Raw genomic sequence first — 22,567 nt, 5'->3', positions numbered from 1 at the left:
ATGCTCACCTTAGTTTAACTATAAATCCTTTCCTCGAAATGTCCGTCTCCCTGGGCACAGTTCCTATAACTGGAGTCTGGAGGAGGGGCATAGAGGGAGGAGCCAGTTCACACCCTTTGAAAGTCTTAAAGTGCCCATGTCTCTTGCGGATCCCGTCTATACCCCATGGTTCTTAATGTGACCCCAGCATCCTCTACGGACTAAGAGAAAAGGATGCCCTTGTGTACTATCCTGACTTCTCCTCCCGTCTGCTTACTTTGTGCCTTCCAACGCACAATGCGAACTACAGGTGGTGCTGCAGGGCCCACACCCTTTTACTTGCCTTACAGAGCAGCTCTGGAGCTGTTACAGTGCCCAGCTGCTGCAAGAAATCAGCTTGAATGCTTCAGGGGATGGGGCATGGCCAACATGAGCCCCACACCAAAGGAGGGTGGGGGTGTTTAATGCGAACAAGGGGTCATCCAAGCACTGCAAAAGGCCGCCATGCCCTGCATGCCCCTTTTCTCTATGGAATCCGAATCTCGCAAGAATCCGACAGCGGGATGATGACATTTTCCCTTGTTCAGGTTTTCCGAGTCAGGCGGGAACAACCGAGCCTGCCTCGGACCAGTGTAAACCACGTGGAGTTCGTGGGGAATTCGGTTCTCGGAGAACCGAACCCGCTCCTCTCTACCTTATACCCATCATTTTTTTTATTTTCAATCTAAGCCCCTGCAGTTTTCTGTAAGCATCTGCTTCGCTATGATGATCAACAAGTCACAAGGGCAAACACTCAGGGTGTGAGGCGTAGATCTTAGGACCAGCTGCTACAAGCATGGCAGAGGTGTCACTATCACTGGTGACACCCAGAGAGGTGGCGAGGGAGATTGTAATGCAGTGCGCGCAGATAAGCAGCGCAATGGTAAAAAGGAGGCATGGTTTCATAGGTAGGGGCGTGGCCTGGTGGCCTGAATCTACATTTTGTTGCTCCGGGTGTCCCGGGGGTTGGGGGCTGCACCCGGGGACTAGTGTGTGAGCGGTGCTGGCTCCTGCACAGTGACAGGGCATGGCCACCCAGCATGACGCCTCCCTTCTTGACCATGCTGTAATTGCAGTCGCACTGCAGTTCAGCGTGATCATAAAAAATGGTGTAGGCTCCTGCTGGTGCAGACTGTATGTGCGCGCAGGAAGCCGCCACCATTTTTGTGATCACAGCGGCTGAATGTGATGTCATACAGCCGCTGTGACCACGCCCCCTGTGTCTCCTCCGTTGCAGACCCCATTTTGAAGCCTTGCCCCCGCACCGCTCCATCCCTGACTTGGAAATGGAGTGTTGCTGACCCACCTCTCCCCCCCTTCCCCGCCCCGATTGACAGGCAGAGGCGATCACATTCTCTGCGGGGTGCCGCAGAAAATGCAGGCACATGCGTATGCTCTTAGCAATTTTTGCAGTTGGATCGCTTATTGTGATTGCAATCCAACCTGAATCAGGCCCTATTACCTATCACAATGCGCTGCGGGCAGTACAAAATTGGGTTAATATAGGAGAAAAACCCCCAGACCTGTGCTCCTTAACTGTACCTGGTGGCTAGTGGAGCGGCTGCCCAGTAATCAGTGTCCACCGCAGTGCGCACACGGCCCACCCCCTACGGCCTCGCTCCCCTTCATCAGCGGCCTCGTGATCCGGAAGGGTGGTGTGTGTGTGACTGACCTTAGGATGAAACCGGAGCCTCCGCTGCAGTGACCCAGCAACCAGGGCACGGGAGTATACAGCGCCGCTGGGAGTGATGAAGCTGCAGTAAAGATGTCTATTAGACCTAGCCTGCTGCAGCCCTTGTAGATTCTCATAAAACAAGTTCTTCTTTTCTTGTCAAAATTAATAGCTAAGAATAGGCTGCCTGAGGCAGGCCCCTGTTAATTGGCCTGCTACTGAAGGCACCAACTACAAACTGAGCTCCCTGTTCATGGAAGCGGGGTTATAGAGGAGAATGCACTGAGCTTCTTGGGAACAGTCAAAAGCTTTGAGCCGGTTGGTGCCTCAGATCAAGATCCTACTCTACACCCCAATGTGAATCCTTGTGGAGTCCAGTGTACCCCACAGAAGAAATGAATGTGTCACACCCATTGGCAGCAACCTTAGAATAGCTGCTGACGGGCACAATTGAGAAAGGAAGGGGGGGGGGACATTTGAATCCAGCACATAGATGCAATTCAAATATGTAATTTGTACCTTCCTATTTTAAAATATAATGGATGAACCTCACCCTGTGAGAACAATCTTCATGATCAAGAGATCTAATATGTAAAATAAGTATGAGTTGGGATAGGGCTGGGGAGGGTGGCAGCTCGGGCAGCCCCTCCCCCGTCAAGTTAAGGAGATTCAACTGAGGAAGCACAAGGGAACTCTCGTCTGGGGACAACAACTGCAGGGAGACCACATCTTTTCAGATGAACATGGGAGGGCGGAAGGCTGCCTAATACTGAAGCACCATCAAATATCAAACCATATCCAACAACTAGTACAAGCATTCCTGGGGGAAGGTCTGCAGCAGAAGGATTTGCATACGGTGATGTCATCCAAGCAGTGGGCCAAAGTTGGCTGGAACCCTCATCTGCATATAAAAAGAGAAAAGGGGCATGCAGGGCATGGCGGCCTTTTGCAGTGCTTGGATGACCCCTAGTTCGCATTAAACACCCCCACCCTCCTTTGGTGTGGGGCTCATGTTGGCCATGCCCCATCCCCTGAAGCATTCATGCTGATTCGGATTCCATAGAGAAAAGGGGCATGCAGGGCATGGCGGCCTTTTGCAGTGCTTGGATGACCCCTAGTTTGCATTAAACACCCCCACCCTCCTTTGGTGTGGGGCTCATGTTGGCCATGCCCCATCCCCTGAAGCATTCAAGCTGATTTCTTGCAGCAGCTGGGCACTGTAACATATAAAGAGCTGCGCGTTGCTGCCATTTTTACTCGTGCATTGAAGAGAGAGCGGAGAGGACGTGGCTATGTTCTCTCAGTGGAAATCTCAATATCAGTGCTCAGTATCAGTGGTTACTTATTGCTGCTCAGTAATACTAGTAGTGTGTCTCTCCTGCTCAGTGTCAGTTCTCAGTAGTATCCTCATCAGTGCTCAGTATCACTGCTCATTGTCTTGTGCTGCATTGTGGTGCTCAGCATACTACAGTACATTACTAATAGTCCAGTGCTGCATCTTGCTGCTCAGTGTCAGTTCTAGTATCCTCATCAGTGCTCACTATCACTGCTCATTGCATTGTGGTGTTCTGTATACTACAGTAACATAGTAATATAGTATATATAGAGGAGCGGGTTCGGTTCTCCGAGAACCGAATTCCCGACGAACTCCACGTGGTTTACACTGGTCCGAGGCAGGCTCGGTTGTTCCCGCCTGACTCGGAAAACCTGAACAAGGGAAAATGTCATCATCCCGCTGTCGGATTCTCGCGAGATTCGGATTCCATATAAAGAGCTGCGCGTTGCCGCCATTTTTACTCGTGCATTGAAGAGAGAGCGGAGAGGACGTGGCTATGTTCTCTCAGTGGAAATCTCAATATCAGTGCCCAGTATCAGTGGTTACTTATTGCTGCTCAGTAATACTAGTAGTGTGTCTCTCCTGCTCAGTGTCAGTTCTCTGTAGTATCCTCATCAGTGCTCAGTATCACTGCTCATTGTCTTGTGCTGCATTGTGGTGCTCAGCATACAACAGTACATTACTAATAGTCCAGTGCTGCATCTTGCTGCTCATGTTGGCTATGCCCCAGCCCCTGAAGCATTCAAGCTGATTTCTTGCAGCAGCTGGGCACTGTAACAGCTCCAGAGCTGCTCTGTAAGGCAAGTAAAAGGGTGTTGGCCCTGCAGCACTACCTGTAGTTTGCATTGTGCGTTGGAAGGCACAAAGTAAGCAGACAGGAGAAGTCAGGAGAGTGCACAAGGGCATAGAAGGCAGGGGCTCAAGAAAAGAGAAGTGGAAACAGACAGCAAACTAGGCTGGAGAGAGACCTGAGACAAAGAGATCTGAATTATACGAGTAGCCGACCAGAGGAAACACAAATTATGCAGTCAAGTGTCCCACATTTGGGGAAATCGTAGGAGCAGCACACCCAGAGTGCAATGGGTGAGCCTTGCCCTGGTAGAAGCACCTTCCTGATCATAGTATCTCACTTGGCAGGTAAGTAGGAGTTGGGCTTGAGCTGGGGAGGGTCGCTGCTCGGATACCCCCCTGTCAAGTGAAGGAGATCCAACTGAGGCAGCACAAGGAAACTCTCGAAAAAAGAACAAGGCTAGAGGAAGATCTGAGACAAAGAAATCTGTCTTTTACCAGAGCTGACCAGAGGAAAGCACAAACACAGTCCCCCACTACCACAATTAATGCAGTCGAGTTTCCCACATTTGGGGAAATCACAGGGGTCAGCATACCCAGAATGCAATGAATGAACCTCACCCTGGGAGAACAATCTTCATGACCATGGAAACTCCTATGCAAAATAAGTATGATTTGGGATAGGGCTGGGGAGGGCCGCTGCTCAGGCACATCTCTGTCAAGTAAAGGAGATTCAACTGAGGCAGCACAAGGGAACTCTCATCTGGGGACAACAACTGCAGGGAGAACACATATTTTCAGATGAACATGGGAGGGCAGAAGGCTGCCTAATACTGAAGCACCCCCAAACAACAAACCAAATGTAACAACTAGTAAAAGCATTCCTGGGAGAAGGTCTGCAGAAGACGGATTTGCATACGGTGATGTCATCCAAGCAGTGGGCCAAAGTTGGCTGGAACCCTCATCTGCATATGAAAAGAGAAAAGGGTTATGCAGGGCATGGCGGCCTTTTGCGGTGCTTGGATGACCCCTAGTTCGCATTAAATACCTCCACCCTCCTTCGGTGTGGGGCTCATGTTGGCTATGCCCCAGCCCCTGAAGCATTCAAGCTGATTTCTTGCAGCAGCTGGGCACTGTAACAGCTCCAGAGCTGCTCTGTACGGCAAGTAAAAGGGTGTGGGCCCTGCAGCACTACCTGTAGTTCGCATTGTGCGTTGGAAGGCACAAAGTAAGCAGACGGGAGAAGTCAGGATAGTGCACAAGGGCATAGAAGGGAGCGGCTCAAGAAAACAGAAGTGGAAACAGACAGCAAACTAGGCTGGAGAGAGACCTGAGACAAAGAGATCTGAATTATACGAGAGCCGACCAGGGGAAACACAAATTATGCAGTCAAGTTTCCCACATTTGGGGAAATCGCAGGAGCAGCACACCCAGAGTGCAATGGGTGAGCCTTGCCCTGGGAGAAGCACCTTCATGATCATAGTATCTCACCTGGCAGGTATGTAGGAGTTGGGCTAGAGCTGGGGAGGGTCGCTGCTCGGGTACCCCCCTGTCAAGTGAAGGAGATCAAACTGAGGCAGCACAATGGAACTCTCGAAAGAAGAACAAGGCTAGAGGAAGATCTGAGACAAAGAAATCTGACTTTTACCAGAGCTGACAAGAGGAAAACACAAACACAGTCCCCCACTACCACAAATAATGCAGTTGAGTTTCCCACATTTGGGGAAATCACAGGGGTCAGCATACCCAGAATGCAATGAATGAACCTCACCCTGGGAGAACAATCTTTATGACCATGGTATCTCCTATGCAAAATAAGTATGATTTGAGATAGGGCTGGGGAGGGCCGCTGCTCAGGCACATCTCTGTCAAGTAAAGGAGATTCAACTGAGGCAGCACAAGGGAACTCTCATCTGGGGACAACAACTGCCGGGAGAACACATATTTTCAGATGAACATGGGAGGGCAGAAGGCTGCCTAATACTGAAGCACGCCCAAACAACAAACCAAATGCAACAACTAGTACAAGCATTCCTGGGAGAAGGTCTGCAGAAGACGGATTTACATACGGTGATGTCATCCAAGCAGTGGGCCAAAGTTGGCTGGAACCCTCATCTGCATATGTTGAAGATACAATTTGTGAATTGCATTTAACACTATCTCCCTTTCCTGGGGAGAAGATGGTAGGGCCGATTTGAAAAACCGGCGAGGAGGCACCTCTTCGAATTTCAGCTTGTAACCCTGAGAAACAATTTCTATTGCCTAGGGATCCACCTGCGAATGAACCCAGATGTGGCTGAAAACTCGAAGACGTGCCCTCAACTGGGCGGACTCCTTTAGCGGAGCCCCAGCGTCATGCGGTGGATTTTGTGGAGGCCGGGGAGGACTTCTGTTCCTGGGAACTAGCTGTGTTGTGCAGCTTCTTCCCTCTGCCCTTACCTCTGGCAAGAAAGGACGCACCTCGTACTTTCTTGTTTCTCTGTGATCGAAAGGACTGCATTTGATAATGTGGTGCTTTCTTAGGCTGTGAGGGAATATAAGGCAAAAAATTTGATTTACCAGCTGTAGCTGTGGAGACTAGGTCCGAGAGACCTTTCCCAAACAATTCCTCACCCCTGTAAGGTAAAACCTCCATATGCCTTTTTGAGTCGGCATCACCTGTCCATTGCCGGGTCCATAGGACTCGTCTAGCAGAAATCGACATAGCGTTTATTCTAGAACCCAGTAGACTAATGTCACTTTGAGCATCTCTCATATATAGGACAGCATCTTTTATATGCCCTATGGTCAATAACATAGCATCCTTATCTAGGGTCTCAATCTCTGCTGATAAGGTATCTGTCCATGCTGCCACCGCGCTACAACCCCGGCCGACGCAATTGCCGGTCTGAGTAAGGTACCAGAATGTGTGTAAATGGACTTTAGGGTAACCTCCTGCTTGCGGTCAGCAGGGTCCCTGATGGTAGCCGTATCCTGGGATGGCAGCGCTACCTTTTTGGATAAGCGTGTCAATGCTTTATCCACCCTAGGGGAGGATTCCCACCGTATCCTGTCCATTGGCGGGAAAGGATACGCCATAAGAATCCTTTTGGGAATCTGCAGCTTTTTGTCTGGAGATTCCCAAGCTTTTTCACATAATTCGTTCAACTCATGTGAGGGGGGAAAGGTTATCTCAGGTTTCTTTCCCTTATACATGTGTACCCTCGTGTCAGGGACAGGGGACTCTGTGATGTGCAAAACATCTTTTATTGCAATAATCATATATCGAATACATTTAGCCAATTTTGGCTGTAACTTTGCATCATCGTAGTCGACACTGGAGTCAGAATCTGTGTCGGTATCTGTGTCAACTATTTGGGATAGTGGGCGCTTTTGAGACCCCGAAGGTCCCTGCGACATAGGGACAGGCATGGGTTGACTCCCTGACTGTTCCCTAGCTTCAGCTTTGTCTAATCTCTTGTGTAATAAGTTTACATTAGCACTTAAAACATTCCACATATCCATCCAGTCAGGTGTCGGCGTTGTCGATGGAGACACCACATTAATTTGCTCCTGCTCCTCTCTAGGAGAGCCTTCTACCTCAGACATGTCGACACACGTGTACCGACACACCATACACTCAGGGAATCCTCTTATCTGAGGACAGTTCCCCAACAAGGCCCTTTGGAGAGACAGAGAGAGAGAGTATGCCAGCACACACCCCAGCGCTATATGACCCAGGAAAAAAACACAATAATTTTATGTTTACCCAGTAGCGCTGTATTTCCATATATATATGCGCCTAATTATGTGCCCCCCTCTTCTTTAAGACCCTCTTTCTACCGTGGTATAAGCAGGGGAGAGTCCGTGGAGCTTCCCCTCAGCGGTGCTGTGGAGAAAATGGTGCTGGTGAGTGCTGAAGGAGAAGCCCCACCCCCTCAGCGACGGGCTTCTGTCCCGCTGAAATATAGTAAAAAAATGGCGGGGGCTCTTATATATATATACAGTGCCTAGCTGCATATATATTTATTTTGCCAAAGAGAGGTCTATATTGCTGCCCAGGGCGTCCCCCCTGCGCCCTTCACCCTTACACTGACTGCCGTGTGTGAGGTGTATTGGAGCAATGGAGCACAGCTTTACTGCTGTGCGTTACCTCAGTGAAGATCATGAAGTCTTCCGCCGCCTCTGAAGTCTTCTTTTCTTCTCATACTCACCCGGCTTCTATCTTCCGGCTCTGCGAGGGGGACGGCGGCGCGGCTCTGGGACGGACGGCGAGGGTGAGACCTGCGTACCGATCCCTCTGGAGCTAATGCTGTACAGTAGCCTAAGAAGCAGAGCCTATCAACTCACAGAAGTAGGTGTGCATCTCTCCCCTCCGCCCCTCGATGCAGGGAGTCTGTTGCCAGCAGGCTCCCTGAAAATAAAAAAATCTAACAAATATACTTTCTGTCAGGAAACTCAGGAGAGCTCCCTGAAAAGCACCCAGTCTCCTCTGGGCACAGTAGTAAACTGAGGTCTGGAGGAGGGGCATAGAGGGAGGAGCCAGTGCACACCCAGATCTAAAGTCTTTCTTAAAGTGCCCATGTCTCCTGCGGAGCCCGTCTATCCTTACGGAGTCCCCAGCATCCTCTAGGACGTAAGAGAAAAATTATGCTGGCAGAAAAATCCAATTGAGTGATTAAACAGCTCCAGAGCTGCTCTGTAAGGCAAGTAAAAGGGTGTGGGCCCTGCAGCACTACCTGTAGTTTGCATTGTGCATTGGAAGCCTAGTTTGCTGTCTGTTTCCACTTCTTTTTTCTTGAGCCCCTCCCATCTATACCCTTGTGCACTATCCTGACTTCTCCTCCCGTCTGCTTACTTTGTGCCTTCCAATGCACAATGCAAACTACAGGTAGTGCTGCAGGGCCCACACCCTTTTACTTGCCTTATAGAGCAGCTCTTGTGCTGTTACAGTGCCCAGCTGCTGCAAGAAATCAGCGTGAATGCTTCAGGGGCTGGGGCATGGCCAACATGAGCCCCACACCGAAGGAGGGTGGGGGTGTTTAATGCGAACTAGGGGTCTCGCACAATGCGAACTACAGGTAGTGCTGCAGGGCCCACACCCTTTTACTTGCCTTACAGAGCAGCTCTGGAGCTGTTACAGTGCCCAGCTGCTGCAAGAAATCAGCTTGAATCCTTCAGGGGCTGGGGCATAGCCAACATGAGCCCCACACCGACGGAGGGTGGAGGTGTTTAATGCGAACTAGGGGTCATCCAAGTGCCGCAAAAGGCCGCCATGCCCTGCACGCCCCTTTTCTCTTTTCATATGCAGACGAGGGTTGAAGCCAACTTTGACCCACTGCTTGGATGACATCGCCATATGCAAATCCATCTGCTGCAGGCCTTCCCCCAGGAATGCTTGCACTAGTTGTTGCATTTGGTTTGTTGTTTGGGGGTGCTTCAGTATTAGGCAGCCTTCTGCCCTCCCATGTTCATCTGAAAATATGTGTTCTCCCTGCAGTTGTTGTCCCCAGATGAGAGTTCCCTTGTGCTGCCTCAGTTGAATCTCCTTTACTTGACAGAGATGTGCCTGAGCAGCGGCCCTCCCCAGCCCTATCCCAAATCATACTTATTTTGCATAGGAGATACCATGGTCATGAAGACTGTTCTCCCAGGGTGCGGTTCATTCATTGCATTCTGGGTATGCTCACCCCTGTGATTTCCCCAAATGTGGGAAACTCGACTGCATTATTTAATGCGAACTAGGGGTCATCCAAGCACCGCAAAAGGCCACCATGCCCTGCATACCCCTTTTCTCTTTTCATAAGCAGACGAGGTTTGAAGCCAACTTTGACCCACTGCTTGGATGACATCACTTGCTGCCTTTCCAATGAAGCAAGTTTAATTTAATAATAGGTGAAAAACCATCCCTACAAAGGTGTTAATCAGATACTTGGCTTTGTGGACACTTTTCAGAGCACAAATTTGTTAGCATAAAAATAAAGCCAGAAAATGAAGAGCTGTTTAATCACTCAATTGGATTTTTCTGCCAGCATATTTCTTTTTCTCTGCAACCCACTGCTAAATTGTGCTTCCTAGCTGTTTTTATAAAATCACTGAATCAAATCTAACTCTGATTACATCAGAGAAGGCCAGGTACCCTACACCATAACAGGGGGTTTGACATTTTGACTTGTCTACTTAAAGATCACCAAAATCTGATAACAAGGTCAATTAAGTCCCTGGGTGGGATTGAACCACCAACCTTTTGGTTAATAGCCTTACACACTAACTTATTGCGCCACAGCGACACTTTGCAAAAGTACATACTGACAAAGGCTAATAAGCATTCATCTAGAACGATTCCTAGAAACATTTTAAAAAGTCAATAATGTGGAGAGTTTTTGTAAGATGTTTCTTCCATCAACCAATGAAGAAACACATTGGTACTTTCCCATGATGAGTGAGTGCTTCAGGATCTTTTGCACTTACATGTGCAGCAGAGTACTGTAATGGAAGCTTGCTGGGTCCATAACCCAGAGGTAGGCAGATTGAAACTATCCTCTGCTATATGCATTTTTTTTTGTTAATTAAAGTAATCCAAAACTGGGATTGATATTTTTGCTCTTTTATTTTTACTTAAAGTACAATAACTTTTACCATTTTAATTTGTTTTAATAGTATATTGACAGTATTGTTTTCTTTCAAAAATCCAATTAATTTTCTTTACCCGATTATTAAAATGGTAATTGACAAAAACAAACTACATTGTCACCAGAAGAGCAATACAAAATGTACAAGTGATATATTAAAATCATCTTTCCAGCTTGAATTTCAATGATGCATTGGGGCAACGATTTTGTGAGAAACATCTTCACCCTTAAATAAAGATTTTCTTAATTCCTTACCTGTGTGCTAATTAGATATCACCTTGTTTTCACATTAAACAGACTTCCACATGAGAAAACAGCAAATATGCAGTGGCGTTAATGTTTCCTGGTGTCAACCTGTATTATTTCCGTAGATATTGAAATGAGGATGCATCTTGCTGCCTTTCCAATGAAACAAGTTTAATTTAGTAATAGGTGAAAAACCATCCCTACAAAGATGTTAATCAGATACTTGGCTTTGTGGACACTTTTCAGAGAACAAATTTGTAATCATAAAAATAAAGCCAGAAAATGAAGAGCTGTTTAATCACTCAATTGGATTTTTCTGCCAGCATTTTTCTTTTTATCTGCAACCCACTGCTAAATTGTGCTTCCTAGCTGTTTTTTTATAAAATCACTTAATCAAATCTAACTCTGATTACATCAGAGAAGGCCAGGTACCCTATACCATAAGAAGGGGGTTTGAAATTTTGACTTGTCTACTTAAAGATCACCAAAATCTGATAACAAGGTCAATTACATCCCTGTGTGGGATTGAACCACCAACCCTTTGATTAATAACCAAACACACTAACAGATTGCGCCACAGAGACACTTTACAAACGTACATACTGACAAAGGCTAATAAGCATTCATCTAGAACGTTTCCTAGAAAAACTTTAAAAAGTCAATAATCTGGAGAGTTTTTGTAAGATGTTTCTTCCATCAACCAACGAAGAAACACATTGGTACTTTCCCATGATGAGTGAGTGCTTCAGGATCTCTTGCACTTACATGTGCAGCAGAGTACTGCAATGGAAAAATGCTGGGCCCATAACCCAGAGGTAGGCAGATTGAAACTATCCTCTGCTATATGCATTTTTTTTTGTTAATTAAAGTAATCCAAAACTGGGATTGATATTTTTGCTCTTTTATTTTTACTTAAAGTACAATAACTTTTACCATTTTAATTTGTTTTAATAGTATATTGACAGTATTGTTTTCTTTCAAAAATCCACTTAATTTTCTTTACCCTATTATTAAAATGGTTATTGACAAAAACAAACTACATTGTCACCAGAAGAGCAATACAAAATGTACAAGTGATATATTAAAATCATCTTTCCAGCTTGAATTTCAATGATGCATTGGGGCAACGATTTTGTGAGAAACACCTTCACCCTTAAATAAAGATTTTCTTAATTCCTTACCTGTGTGCTAATTAGATATCACCTTGTTTTCACATTAAACAGACTTTCACATGCGAAAACAGCAAAGATGCAGTGGCGTTAATGTTTCCTGGTGTCAACCTGTATTATTTCCGTAGATATTGAAATGAGGATGCATCTTGCTGCCTTTCCAATGAAGCAAGTTTAATTTAGTAATAGGTAAAAAACCATCCCTACAAAGATGTTAATCAGATACTTGGCTTTGTGGACACTTTTCAGAGAACAAATTTGTAATCATAAAAATAAAGCCAGAAAATGAAGAGCTGTTTAATCACTCAATTGGATTTTTCTGCCAGCATTTTTCTTTTTCTCTGCAACCCACTGCTAAATTGTGCTTCCTAGCTGTTTTTTTATAAAATCACTTAATCAAATCTAACTCTGATTACATCAGAGAAGGCCAGGTACCCTATACCATAAGAGGGGGTTTGCAATTTTGACTTGTCTACTTAAATATCACCAAAATCTGATCACAAGGTCAATTACGTCCCTGGGTGGGATTGAACCACCAACCTTTTGATAAATAGCTGAACACACTAACCGATTGCGCCACAGAGACACTTTGCTAAAAGCACATACTGACAAAGACTAATAAGCATTCATCTAGAACGTTTCCTAGAAAAACTTTAAAAAGTCAATAATCTGGAGAGTTTTTGTAAGATGTTTCTTCCAGCAACCAATGAAGAAACACATTGGTACTTTCGCATGATGAGTGAGTGCTTCAGGATCTCTTGCACTTACATGTGCAGCAGAGTACTGCAATGGAAGCATGCTGGGCCCATAACCCAGAGGTAGGCAGATTGAAACTATCCTTTGCTATATGAATTTTTTTTTTTGTTCATTAAAGTAATCCAAAACTGGGATTGATATTTTAGCTTTTATTTTTACTTAAAGTACAATAACTTTTACCATTTTAATTTGTTTTAATAGTATATTGACAGTATTGTTTTCTTTCAAAAATCCACTTAATTTTCTTTACCCTATTATTAAAATGGTAATTGACAAAAACAAACTACATTGTCACCATAAGAGCAATACAAAATGTACAAGTGATATATTAAAATCATCTTTCCAGCTTGAATTTCAATGATGCATTGGGGCAACGATTTTGTGAGAAACATCTTCACCCTTAAATAAAGATTTTCTTAATTCCTTACCTGTGTGCTAATTAGATATCACCTTGTTTTCACATTAAACAGACTTCCACATGAGAAAGCAGCAAGGATGCAGTGGCGTTAATGTTTCCTGGTGTCAACCTGTATTATTTCAGTAGATATTGAAATGAGGATGCATCTTGCTGCCTTTCCAATGAAGCAAGTTTAATTTAGTAATAGGTGAAAAACCATCCCTACAAATATGTTAATCAGATACTTGGCTTTGTGGACACTTTTCAGAGAACAAATTAGTTAGCATAAAAATAAAGCCAGAAAATGAAGAGCTGTTTAATCACTCAATTGGATTTTTCTGCCAGCATATTTCTTTTTCTCTGCAACCCACTGCCAAATTGTGCTTCCTAGCTGTTTTTATAAAATCACTGAATCAAATCTAACTCTGATTACATCAGAGAAGGCCAGGTACCCTACACCATAACAGGGGGTTTGAAATTTTGACTTGTCTACTTAAAGATCACCAAAATCTGATAACAAGGTCAATTAAGTCCCTGGGTGGGATTGAATAACCAACCTTTTGGTTAATAGCCTTACACACTAACTGATTGCGCCACAGCTACACTTTGCAAAAGTACATACTGACAAAGGCTAATAAGCATTCATCTAGAACGATTCCTAGAAACATTTTAAAAAGTCAATAATGTGGAGAGTTTTTGTAAGATGTTTCTTCCATCAACCAATGAAGAAACACATTGGTACTTTCCCATGATAAGTGAGTGCTTCAGGACCTCTTGCACTTACATGTGCAGCAGAGTACTGTAATGGAAGCATGCTGGGTCCATAACCCAGAGGTAGGCAGATTGAAACTATCCTCTGCTATATGCATTTTTTTTTGTTAATTAAAGTAATCCAAAACTGGGATTGATATTTTTGCTCTTTTATTTTTACTTAAAGTACAATAACTTTTACCATTTTAATTTGTTTTAATAGTATATTGACAGTATTGTTTTCTTTCAAAAATCCACTTAATTTTCTTTACCCGATTATTAAAATGGTAATTGACAAAAACAAACTACATTGTCACCAGAAGAGCAATACAAAATGTACAAGTGATATATTAAAATCATCTTTCCAGCTTGAATTTCAATGATGCATTGGGGCAACGATTTTGTGAGAAACATCTTCACCCTTAAATAAAGATTTTCTTAATTCCTTACCTGTGTGCTAATTAGATATCACCTTGTTTTCATATTAAACAGACTTCCACATGCGAAAGCAGCAAGGATGCAGTGGCGTTAATGTTTCCTGGTGTCAACCTGTATTATTTCAGTAGACATTGAAATGAAGATGCATCTTGCTGCCTTTCCAATGAAGCAAGTTTAATTTAGTAATAGGTGAAAAACCATCCCTACAAAGGTGTTAATCAGAGACTTGGCTTTGTGGACACTTTTCAGAGAACAAATTTGTTAGTATAAAAATAAAGCCAGAAAATGAAGAGCTGTTTAATCACTCAATTGGATTTTTCTGCCAGCATATTTCTTTTTCTCTGCAACCCACTGCTAAATTGTTCTTCCTAGCTGTTTTTATAAAATCACTGAATCAAATCTAACTCTGATTACATTAGAGAAGGCCAGGTACCCTACACCATAATAGGGGGTTTGAAATTTTGACTTGTCTACTTAAAGATCACCAAAATCTGATAACAAGGTCAATTAAGTCCCTTGGTGGGATTGAATCACCAACCTTTTGGTTAATAGCCTTACACACTAACTGATTGCGCCACAGCTACACTTTGCAAAAGTACATACTGACAAAGGCTAATAAGCATTCATCTAGAACGATTCCTAGAAACATTTTAAAAAGTCAATAATGTGGAGAGTTTTTGTAAGATGTTTCTTCCATCAACCAATGAAGAAACACATTGGTACTTTCCCATGATGAGTGAGTGCTTCAGGATCTCTTGCACTTACATGTGCAGCAGAGTACTGTAATGGAAGCATGCTGGGTCCATAACCCAGAGGTAGGCAGATTGAAACTATCCTCTGCTATATGCATTTTTTTTGTTAATTAAAGTAATCCAAAACTGGGATTGATATTTTTGCTCTTTTATTTTTACTTAAAGTACAATAACTTTTACCATTTTAATTTGTTTTAATAGTATATTGACAGTATTGTTTTCTTTCAAAAATCCTATTAATTTTCTTTACCCGATTATTAAAATGGTAATTGACAAAAACAAACTACATTGTCACCAGAAGAGCAATACAAAATGTACAAGTGATATATTAAAATCATCTTTCCAGCTTGAATTTCAATGATGCATTGGGGCAACGATTTTGTGAGAAACATCTTCACCCTTAAATAAAGATGTTCTTAATTCCTTACCTGTGTGCTAATTAGATATCACCTTGTTTTCACATTAAACAGACTTCCACATGAGAAAACAGCAAAGATGCAGTGGCGTTAATGTTTCCTGGTGTCAACCTGTATTATTTCCGTAGATATTGAAATGAGGATGCATCTTGCTGCCTTTCCAATGAAGCAAGTTTAATTTAGTAATAGGTGAAAAACCATCCCTACAAAGATGTTAATCAGATACTTGGCTTTGTGGACACTTTTCAGAGAACAAATTTGTTATCATAAAAATAAAGCCAGAAAATGAAGAGCTGTTTAATCACTCAATTGGATTTTTCTGCCAGCATTTTTCTTTTTCTCTGCAACCCACTGCTAAATTGTGCTTCCTAGCTGTTTTTTTATAAAATCACTTAATGAAATCTAACTCTGATTACATCAGAGAAGGCCAGGTACCCTACACCATAAGAGGGGGTTTGCAATTTTGACTTGTCTACTTAAATATTACCAAAATCTGATCACAAGGTCAATTACGTCCCTGGATGGGATTGAACCACCAACCTTTTGATTAATAGCTGAACACACTAACCGATTGCGCCACAGAGACACTTTGCGAAAAGTACATACTGACAAAGACTAATAAGCATTCATCTAGAACGTTTCCTAGAAAAACTTTAAAAAGTCAATAATCTGGAGAGTTTTTGTAAGATGTTTCTTCCAGCAACCAATGAAGAAACACATTGGTACTTTCGCATGATGAGTGAGTGCTTCAGGATCTCTTGCACTTACATGTGCAGCAGAGTACTGCAATGGAAGCATGCTGGGCCCATAACCCAGAGGTAGGCAGATTGAAACTATCCTTTGCTATATGCATTTTTTTTTGTTCATTAAAGTAATCCAAAACTGGGATTGATATTTTAGCTTTTATTTTTACTTAAAGTACAATAACTTTTACCATTTTAATTTGTTTTAATAGTATATTGACAGTATTGTTTTCTTTCAAAAATCCAATTAATTTTCTTTACCCGATTATTAAAATGGTAATTGACAAAAACAAACTACATTGTCACCAGAAGAGCAATACAAAATGTACAAGTGATATATTAAAATCATCTTTCCAGCTTGAATTTCAATGATGCATTGGGGCAACGATTTTGTGAGAAACATCTTCACCCTTAAATAAAGATTTTCTTAATTCTTTACCTGTGTGCTAATTAGATATCACCTTGTTTTCACATTAAACAGACTTCCACATGAGAAAGCAGCAATGATGCAGTGGCGTTAATGTTTCCTGGTGTCAACCTGTATTATTTCAGTAGATATTGAAATGAGGATGCATCTTGCTGCCTTTCCAATGAAGCAAGTTTAATTTAGTAATAGGTGAAAAACCATCCCTACAAATATGTTAATCAGATACTTGGCTTTGTGGACACTTTTCAGAGAACAAATTCGTTAGCATAAAAATAAAGCCAGAAAATGAAGAGCTGTTTAATCACTCAATTGGATTTTTCTGCCAGCATATTTCTTTTTCTCTGCAACCCACTGCTAAATTGTGCTTCCTAGCTGTTTTTTTTATAAAATCACTTATTCAAATCTAACTCTGATTACATCAGAGTAGGCCAGGTACCCTACACCATAAGAAGGGGGTTTGAAATTTTGACTTGTCTACTTAAAGATCACCAAAATCTGATAACAAGGTCAATTACATCCCTGGGTGGGATTGAACCACCAACCCTTTGATTAATAACCAAACACACTAACAGATTGCGCCACAGAGACACTTTACAAACGTGCATACTGACAAAGGCTAATAAGCATTCATCTAGAACGTTTCCTAGAAAAACTTTAAAAAGTCAATAATCTGGAGAGTTTTTGTAAGATGTTTCTTCCATCAACCAACGAAGAAACACATTGGTACTTTCCCATGATGAGTGAGTGCTTCAGGATCTCTTGCACTTACATGTGCAGCAGAGTACTGCAATGGAAAAATGCTGGGCCCATAACCCAGAGGTAGGCAGATTGAAACTATCCTCTGCTATATGCATTTTTTTTTGTTAATTAAAGTAATCCAAAACTGGGATTGATATTTTTGTTCTTTTATTTTTACTTAAAGTACAATAACTTTTACCATTTTAATTTGTTTTAATAGTATATTGACAGTATTGTTTTCTTTCAAAAATCCACTTAATTTTCTTTACCCTATTATTAAAATGGTAATTGACAAAAACAAACGACATTGTCACCAGAAGAGCAATACAAAATGTACAAGTGATATATTAAAATCATCTTTCCAGCTTGAATTTCAATGATGCATTGGGGCAACGATTTTGTGAGAAACACCTTCACCCTTAAATAAAGATTTTCTTAATTCCTTACCTGTGTGCTAATTAGATATCACCTTGTTTTCACATTAAACAGACTTCCACATGCAAAAGCAGCAAGGATGCAGTGGCGTGAATGTTTCCTGGTGTCAACCTGTATTATTTCAGTAGACATTGAAATGAGGATGCATCTTGCTGCCTTTCCAATGAAGCAAGTTTAATTTAGTAATAGGTGAAAAACCATCCCTACAAAGGTGTTAATCAGAGACTTGGCTTTGTGGACACTTTTCAGAGAACAAATTTGTTAGCATAAAAATAAAGCCAGAAAATGAAGAGCTGTTTAATCACTCAATTGGATTTTTTTGCCAGCATATTTCTTTTTCTCTGCAACCCACTGCTAAATTGTGCTTCCTAGCTGTTTTTATAAAATCACTGAATCAAATCTAACTCTGATTACATCAGAGAAGGCCAGGTACCCTACACCATAACAGGGGGTTTGAAATTTTGACTTGTCTACTTAAAGATCACCAAAATCTGATAACAAGGTCAATTACGTCCCTGGGTGGGATTGAACCACCAACCTTTTGGTTAATAACCATACACACTAACTGATTGCGCCACAGTGACACTTTGCAAAAGTACATACTGACAAAGGCTAATAAGCATATATCTAGAACGTTTCCTAGAAACATTTTAAAAAGTCAATAATGTGGAGAGTTTTTGTAAGATGTTTCTTCCATCAACCAATGAAGAAACACATTGGTACTTTCCCATGATAAGTGAGTGCTTCAGGACCTCTTGCACTTACATGTGCAGCAGAGTACTGTAATGGAAGCATGCTGGGTCCATAACCCAGAGGTAGGCAGATTGAAACTATCCTTTGCTATATGCATTTTTTTTTGTTAATTAAAGTAATCCAAAACTGGGATTGATATTTTTGCTCTTTTATTTTTACTTAAAGTACAATAACTTTTACCATTTTAATTTGTTTTAATAGTATATTGACAGTATTGTTTTCTTTCAAAAATCCAATTAATTTTCTTTACCCGATTATTAAAATGGTAATTGACAAAAACAAACTACATTGTCACCAGAAGAGCAATACAAAATGTACAAGTGATATATTAAAATCATCTTTCCAGCTTGAATTTCAATGATGCATTGGGGCAACGATTTTGTGAGAAACATCTTCACCCTTAAATAAAGATTTTCTTAATTCCTTACCTGTGTGCTAATTAGATATCACCTTGTTTTCACATTAAACAGACTTCCACATGAGAAAGCAGCAAGGATGCAGTGGCGTTAATGTTTCCTGGTGTCAACCTGTATTATTTCTGTAGATATTGAAATGAGGATGCATCTTGCTGCCTTTCCAATGAAGCAAGTTTAATTTAGTAATAGGTGAAAAACCATCCCTACAAAGGTGTTAATCAGAGACTTGGCTTTGTGGACACTTTTCAGAGAACAAATTTGTTAGCATAAAAATAAAGCCAGAAAATGAAGAGCTGTTTAATCACTCAATTGGATTTTTTTGCCAGCATATTTCTTTTTCTCTGCAACCCACTGCTAAATTGTGCTTCCTAGCTGTTTTTATAAAATCACTGAATCAAATCTAACTCTGATTACATCAGAGAAGGCCAGGTACCCTACACCATAAGAGGGGGTTTGAAATTTTGACTTGTCTACATAAAGATCACCAAAATCTGATAACAAGGTCAATTACGTCCCTGGGTGGGATTGAACCACCAACCTTTTGGGTTAATAGCCTTACACACTAACTGATTGCGCCACAGCGACACTTTGCAAAAGCATATACTGAAAAAGGCTAATAAGCATTCATCTAGAACGTTTCCTAGAAACATTTTAAAAAGTCAATAATGTGGAGAGTTTTTGTAAGATGTTTCTTCCATCAACCAATGAAGAAACACATTGGTACTTTCCCATGATGAGTGAGTGCTTCAGGATCTCTTGCACATACATGTGCAGCAGAGTACTGTAATGGAAGCATGCTGGGTCCATAACCCAGAGGTAGGCAGATTGAAACTATCCTCTGCTATATGCATTTTTTTTGTTAATTAAAGTAATCCAAAACTGGGATTGACATTTTTGCTCTTTTATTTTTACTTAAAGTACAATAACTTTTACCATTTTAATTTGTTTTAATAGTATATTGACAGTATTGTTTTCTTTCAAAAATTCACTTAATTTTCTTTTCTGTGTGCTAATTAGATATCACCTTGTTTTCACATTAAATAGACTACCACATGAGAAAGCAGCAAGGATGCAGTGGCGTTAATGTTTCCTGGTGGTAGTGGGGTACTGTGTTTGTGCTTTCCTCTGGTCAGCTCTGGTAAAAGTCAGATTTCTTTGTCTCAGATCTTCCTCTAGCCTTGTTCTTCTTTCGAGAGTTCCCTTGTGCTGCCTCAGTTGGATCTCCTTCACTTGACAGGGGCGTACCCGAGCAGCGACCCTCCCCAGCACTAGCCCAACTCCTACTTACCTGCCAGGTGAGATACTATGATCATGAAGGTGCTTCTCCCAGGGCAAGGCTCACCCATTGCACTCTGGGTGTGCTGCTCCTGCGATTTCCCCAAATGTGGGAAACTTGACTGCATAATTTGTGTTTCCCCTGGTCGGCTCTCGTATAATTCAGATCTCTTTGTCTCAGGTCTCTCTCCAGCCTAGTTTGCTGTCTGTTTCCACTTCTCTTTTCTTAAACCGCTCCCTTCTATGCCCTTGCGCACCTTAATTAAATCTAACTCTGATTACGTCAGAGAAGGCCAGGTACCCTACACCATAAGAGGGGGTTTGAAATTTTGACTTGTCTACTTAAAGATCACCAAAATCTGATCACAAGGTCAATTACATCACTGGGTGGGAACCTTTTGGTTAATAGCCCATGTAAGTGCAAGAGATCCTGAAGCACTCACTCATCATGGGAAAGTACCAATGTGTTTCTTACAAAAATTCTCCAGATTATTGACTTTTTAAAGTTTTTCTAGGAAACGTTCTAGATGAATGCTTATTAGCCTTTGTCAGTATGTACTTTCGCAAAGTGTCGCTATGGCGCAATCAGTTAGTGTGTATGGCTATTAACCTAAAGGTTGGTGATTCAATCCCACCCAGGGACGTAATTGACCTTGTTATCAGATTTTGGTGATCTTTAAGTAGACAAGTCAAAATTTCAAACCCCCTCTTATGGTGTAGGGTACCCGGCCTTCTCTGATGTAATCAGAGTTAGATTTGATTAAGTGATTTTATAAAAAACAGCTAGGAAGCACAATTTAGCAGTGGGTTGCAGAGAAAAAAAATTATGCTGGCAGAAAAGTCCAATTGAGTGATTAAACAGCTCTTCATTTTCTGATTTTATGTTTATGCTAACAAATTTGCTCTCTGAAAAGTGTCCACAAAGCCAAGTCTCTGATTAACACCTTTAGTAGGAATGGTTTTTCACCTATTACTGAATTAAACTTGCTTCATTGGAAAGGCAGCAAGATGCATCCTCATTTCAATGTCTACTGAAATAATACAGGTTGACACCAGGAAACATAAACGTCACTGCATCCTTGCTGCTTCCTCAAGGGGAAGTCTGTTTAATGTGAAAACAAGGTGATATCTAATCAGCACACAGGTAAGGAATTAAGAAAATCTTTCTTTATGGGTGAAGATGTTTCTCACAAAATTGTTGCACCAAGGCATCATTGAAATTAAAGCTGGAAAGATGATTTTAATATATCACTTGTATATTTTGTACTGCTCTTCTGGTGACAATGTAGTTTGTTTTTGTCAATTACCATTTTAATAATAGGGTAAAGAAAATTAAGTGGATTTTTGAAAGAAAACAATACTGTCAATATACTATTAAAACAAATTAAAATGGTAAAAGTTATTGTACTTTAAGTAAAAATAAAAGAGCAAAAATATCAATCCCAGTTTTGGATTACTTTAATTAACAAAAAACAATGCATATAGCAGAGGATAGTTTCAATCTGCCTACCTCTGGGTTATGGACCCAGCATGCTTCCATTACAGTACTCTGCTGCACATGTAAGTGCAAGAGATCCTGAAGCACTCACTCATCATGGGAAAGTACCAATGTGTTTCTTCATTGGTTGATGGAAGAAACATCTTACAAAAACTCTCCAGATTATTGACTTTTTAAAGTTTTTCTAGGAAACGTTCTAGATGAATGCTTATTAGCCTTTGTCAGTATGTACTTTCGCAAAGTGTCTCTGAGGCACAAACAGTTAGCGTGTTCAGTTGTTAACCAAAAGGTTGGTGGTTCAATCCCACCTAGGGACGTAATTGACCTTGTTATCAGATTTTGGTGATCTTTAAGTAGACAAGTAAAAATTTCAAACCACCTCTTATGGTGTAGGGTACCTGGCCTTCTCTGATGTAATCAGAGTTAGATTTGATTAAGTGATTTTATAAAAAAAACAGCCACAAAGCACAATTTAGCAGTGGGTTGCAGAGAAAAAGAAATATGCTGGCAGAAAAATCCAATTGAGTGATTAAACAGCTCTTCATTTTCTGGCTTTATTTTTATGCTAACAAATTTGTGCTCTGAAAAGTGTCCACAAAGCCAAGTATCTGATTAACACCTTTGTAGGGATGGTTTTTCACCTATTATTAAATTAAACTTGCTTCATTGGAAAGGCAGCAAGTGATGTCATCCAAGCAGTGGGTCAAGGTTGGCTTCAAACCTCGTCTGCTTATGAAAAGAGAAAAGGGGTATGCAGGGCATGGCGGCCTTTTGCGGTGCTTGGATGACCCCTAGTTCGCATTAAATAATGCAGTCGAGTTTCCCACATTTGGGGAAATCACAGGGGTCAGCATACCCAGAATGCAATGAATGAACCGCACCCTGGGAGAACAGTCTTCATGACCATGGTATCTCCTATGCAAAATAAGTAT

The 22,567-nt window shown here is 41.7% G+C and overlaps 5 non-coding genes and 2 pseudogenes across 5 annotated transcripts; 2 read left to right on the top strand and 5 right to left on the bottom strand.

Moving 5' to 3' along the window:
- Nucleotides 1–4,007: 4,007 nt before the first annotated feature.
- LOC135023349 (U1 spliceosomal RNA) lies at nt 4,008–4,171 on the bottom strand. Its single transcript, XR_010220317.1, has one exon. It is a non-coding gene; the product is annotated as a U1 spliceosomal RNA (small nuclear RNA).
- A 152-nt stretch (nt 4,172–4,323) lies between these two features.
- On the bottom strand, nt 4,324–4,487 carry LOC135023066 (U1 spliceosomal RNA). Its single transcript, XR_010220075.1, has one exon. It is a non-coding gene; the product is annotated as a U1 spliceosomal RNA (small nuclear RNA).
- Nucleotides 4,488–5,158: 671 nt separating this feature from the next.
- LOC135023256 (U1 spliceosomal RNA) lies at nt 5,159–5,321 on the bottom strand. The gene has a single exon (XR_010220258.1). It is a non-coding gene; the product is annotated as a U1 spliceosomal RNA (small nuclear RNA).
- A 152-nt stretch (nt 5,322–5,473) lies between these two features.
- Nucleotides 5,474–5,637, bottom strand: LOC135023012 (U1 spliceosomal RNA). Its single transcript, XR_010220021.1, has one exon. It is a non-coding gene; the product is annotated as a U1 spliceosomal RNA (small nuclear RNA).
- A 3,761-nt stretch (nt 5,638–9,398) lies between these two features.
- LOC135023365 (U1 spliceosomal RNA) lies at nt 9,399–9,577 on the top strand (annotated as a pseudogene).
- A 10,565-nt stretch (nt 9,578–20,142) lies between these two features.
- Nucleotides 20,143–20,305, top strand: LOC135023192 (U1 spliceosomal RNA). Its single transcript, XR_010220196.1, has one exon. It is a non-coding gene; the product is annotated as a U1 spliceosomal RNA (small nuclear RNA).
- Nucleotides 20,306–22,388: 2,083 nt separating this feature from the next.
- On the bottom strand, nt 22,389–22,567 carry LOC135023362 (U1 spliceosomal RNA; annotated as a pseudogene).

The sequence above is a fragment of the Pseudophryne corroboree genome, unplaced genomic scaffold (genome assembly GCF_028390025.1).
Source record: "Pseudophryne corroboree isolate aPseCor3 unplaced genomic scaffold, aPseCor3.hap2 scaffold_396, whole genome shotgun sequence".
Lineage (NCBI taxonomy): Eukaryota > Metazoa > Chordata > Amphibia > Anura > Myobatrachidae > Pseudophryne > Pseudophryne corroboree.
This window is presented reverse-complemented; position numbering and strand designations above follow the sequence as displayed.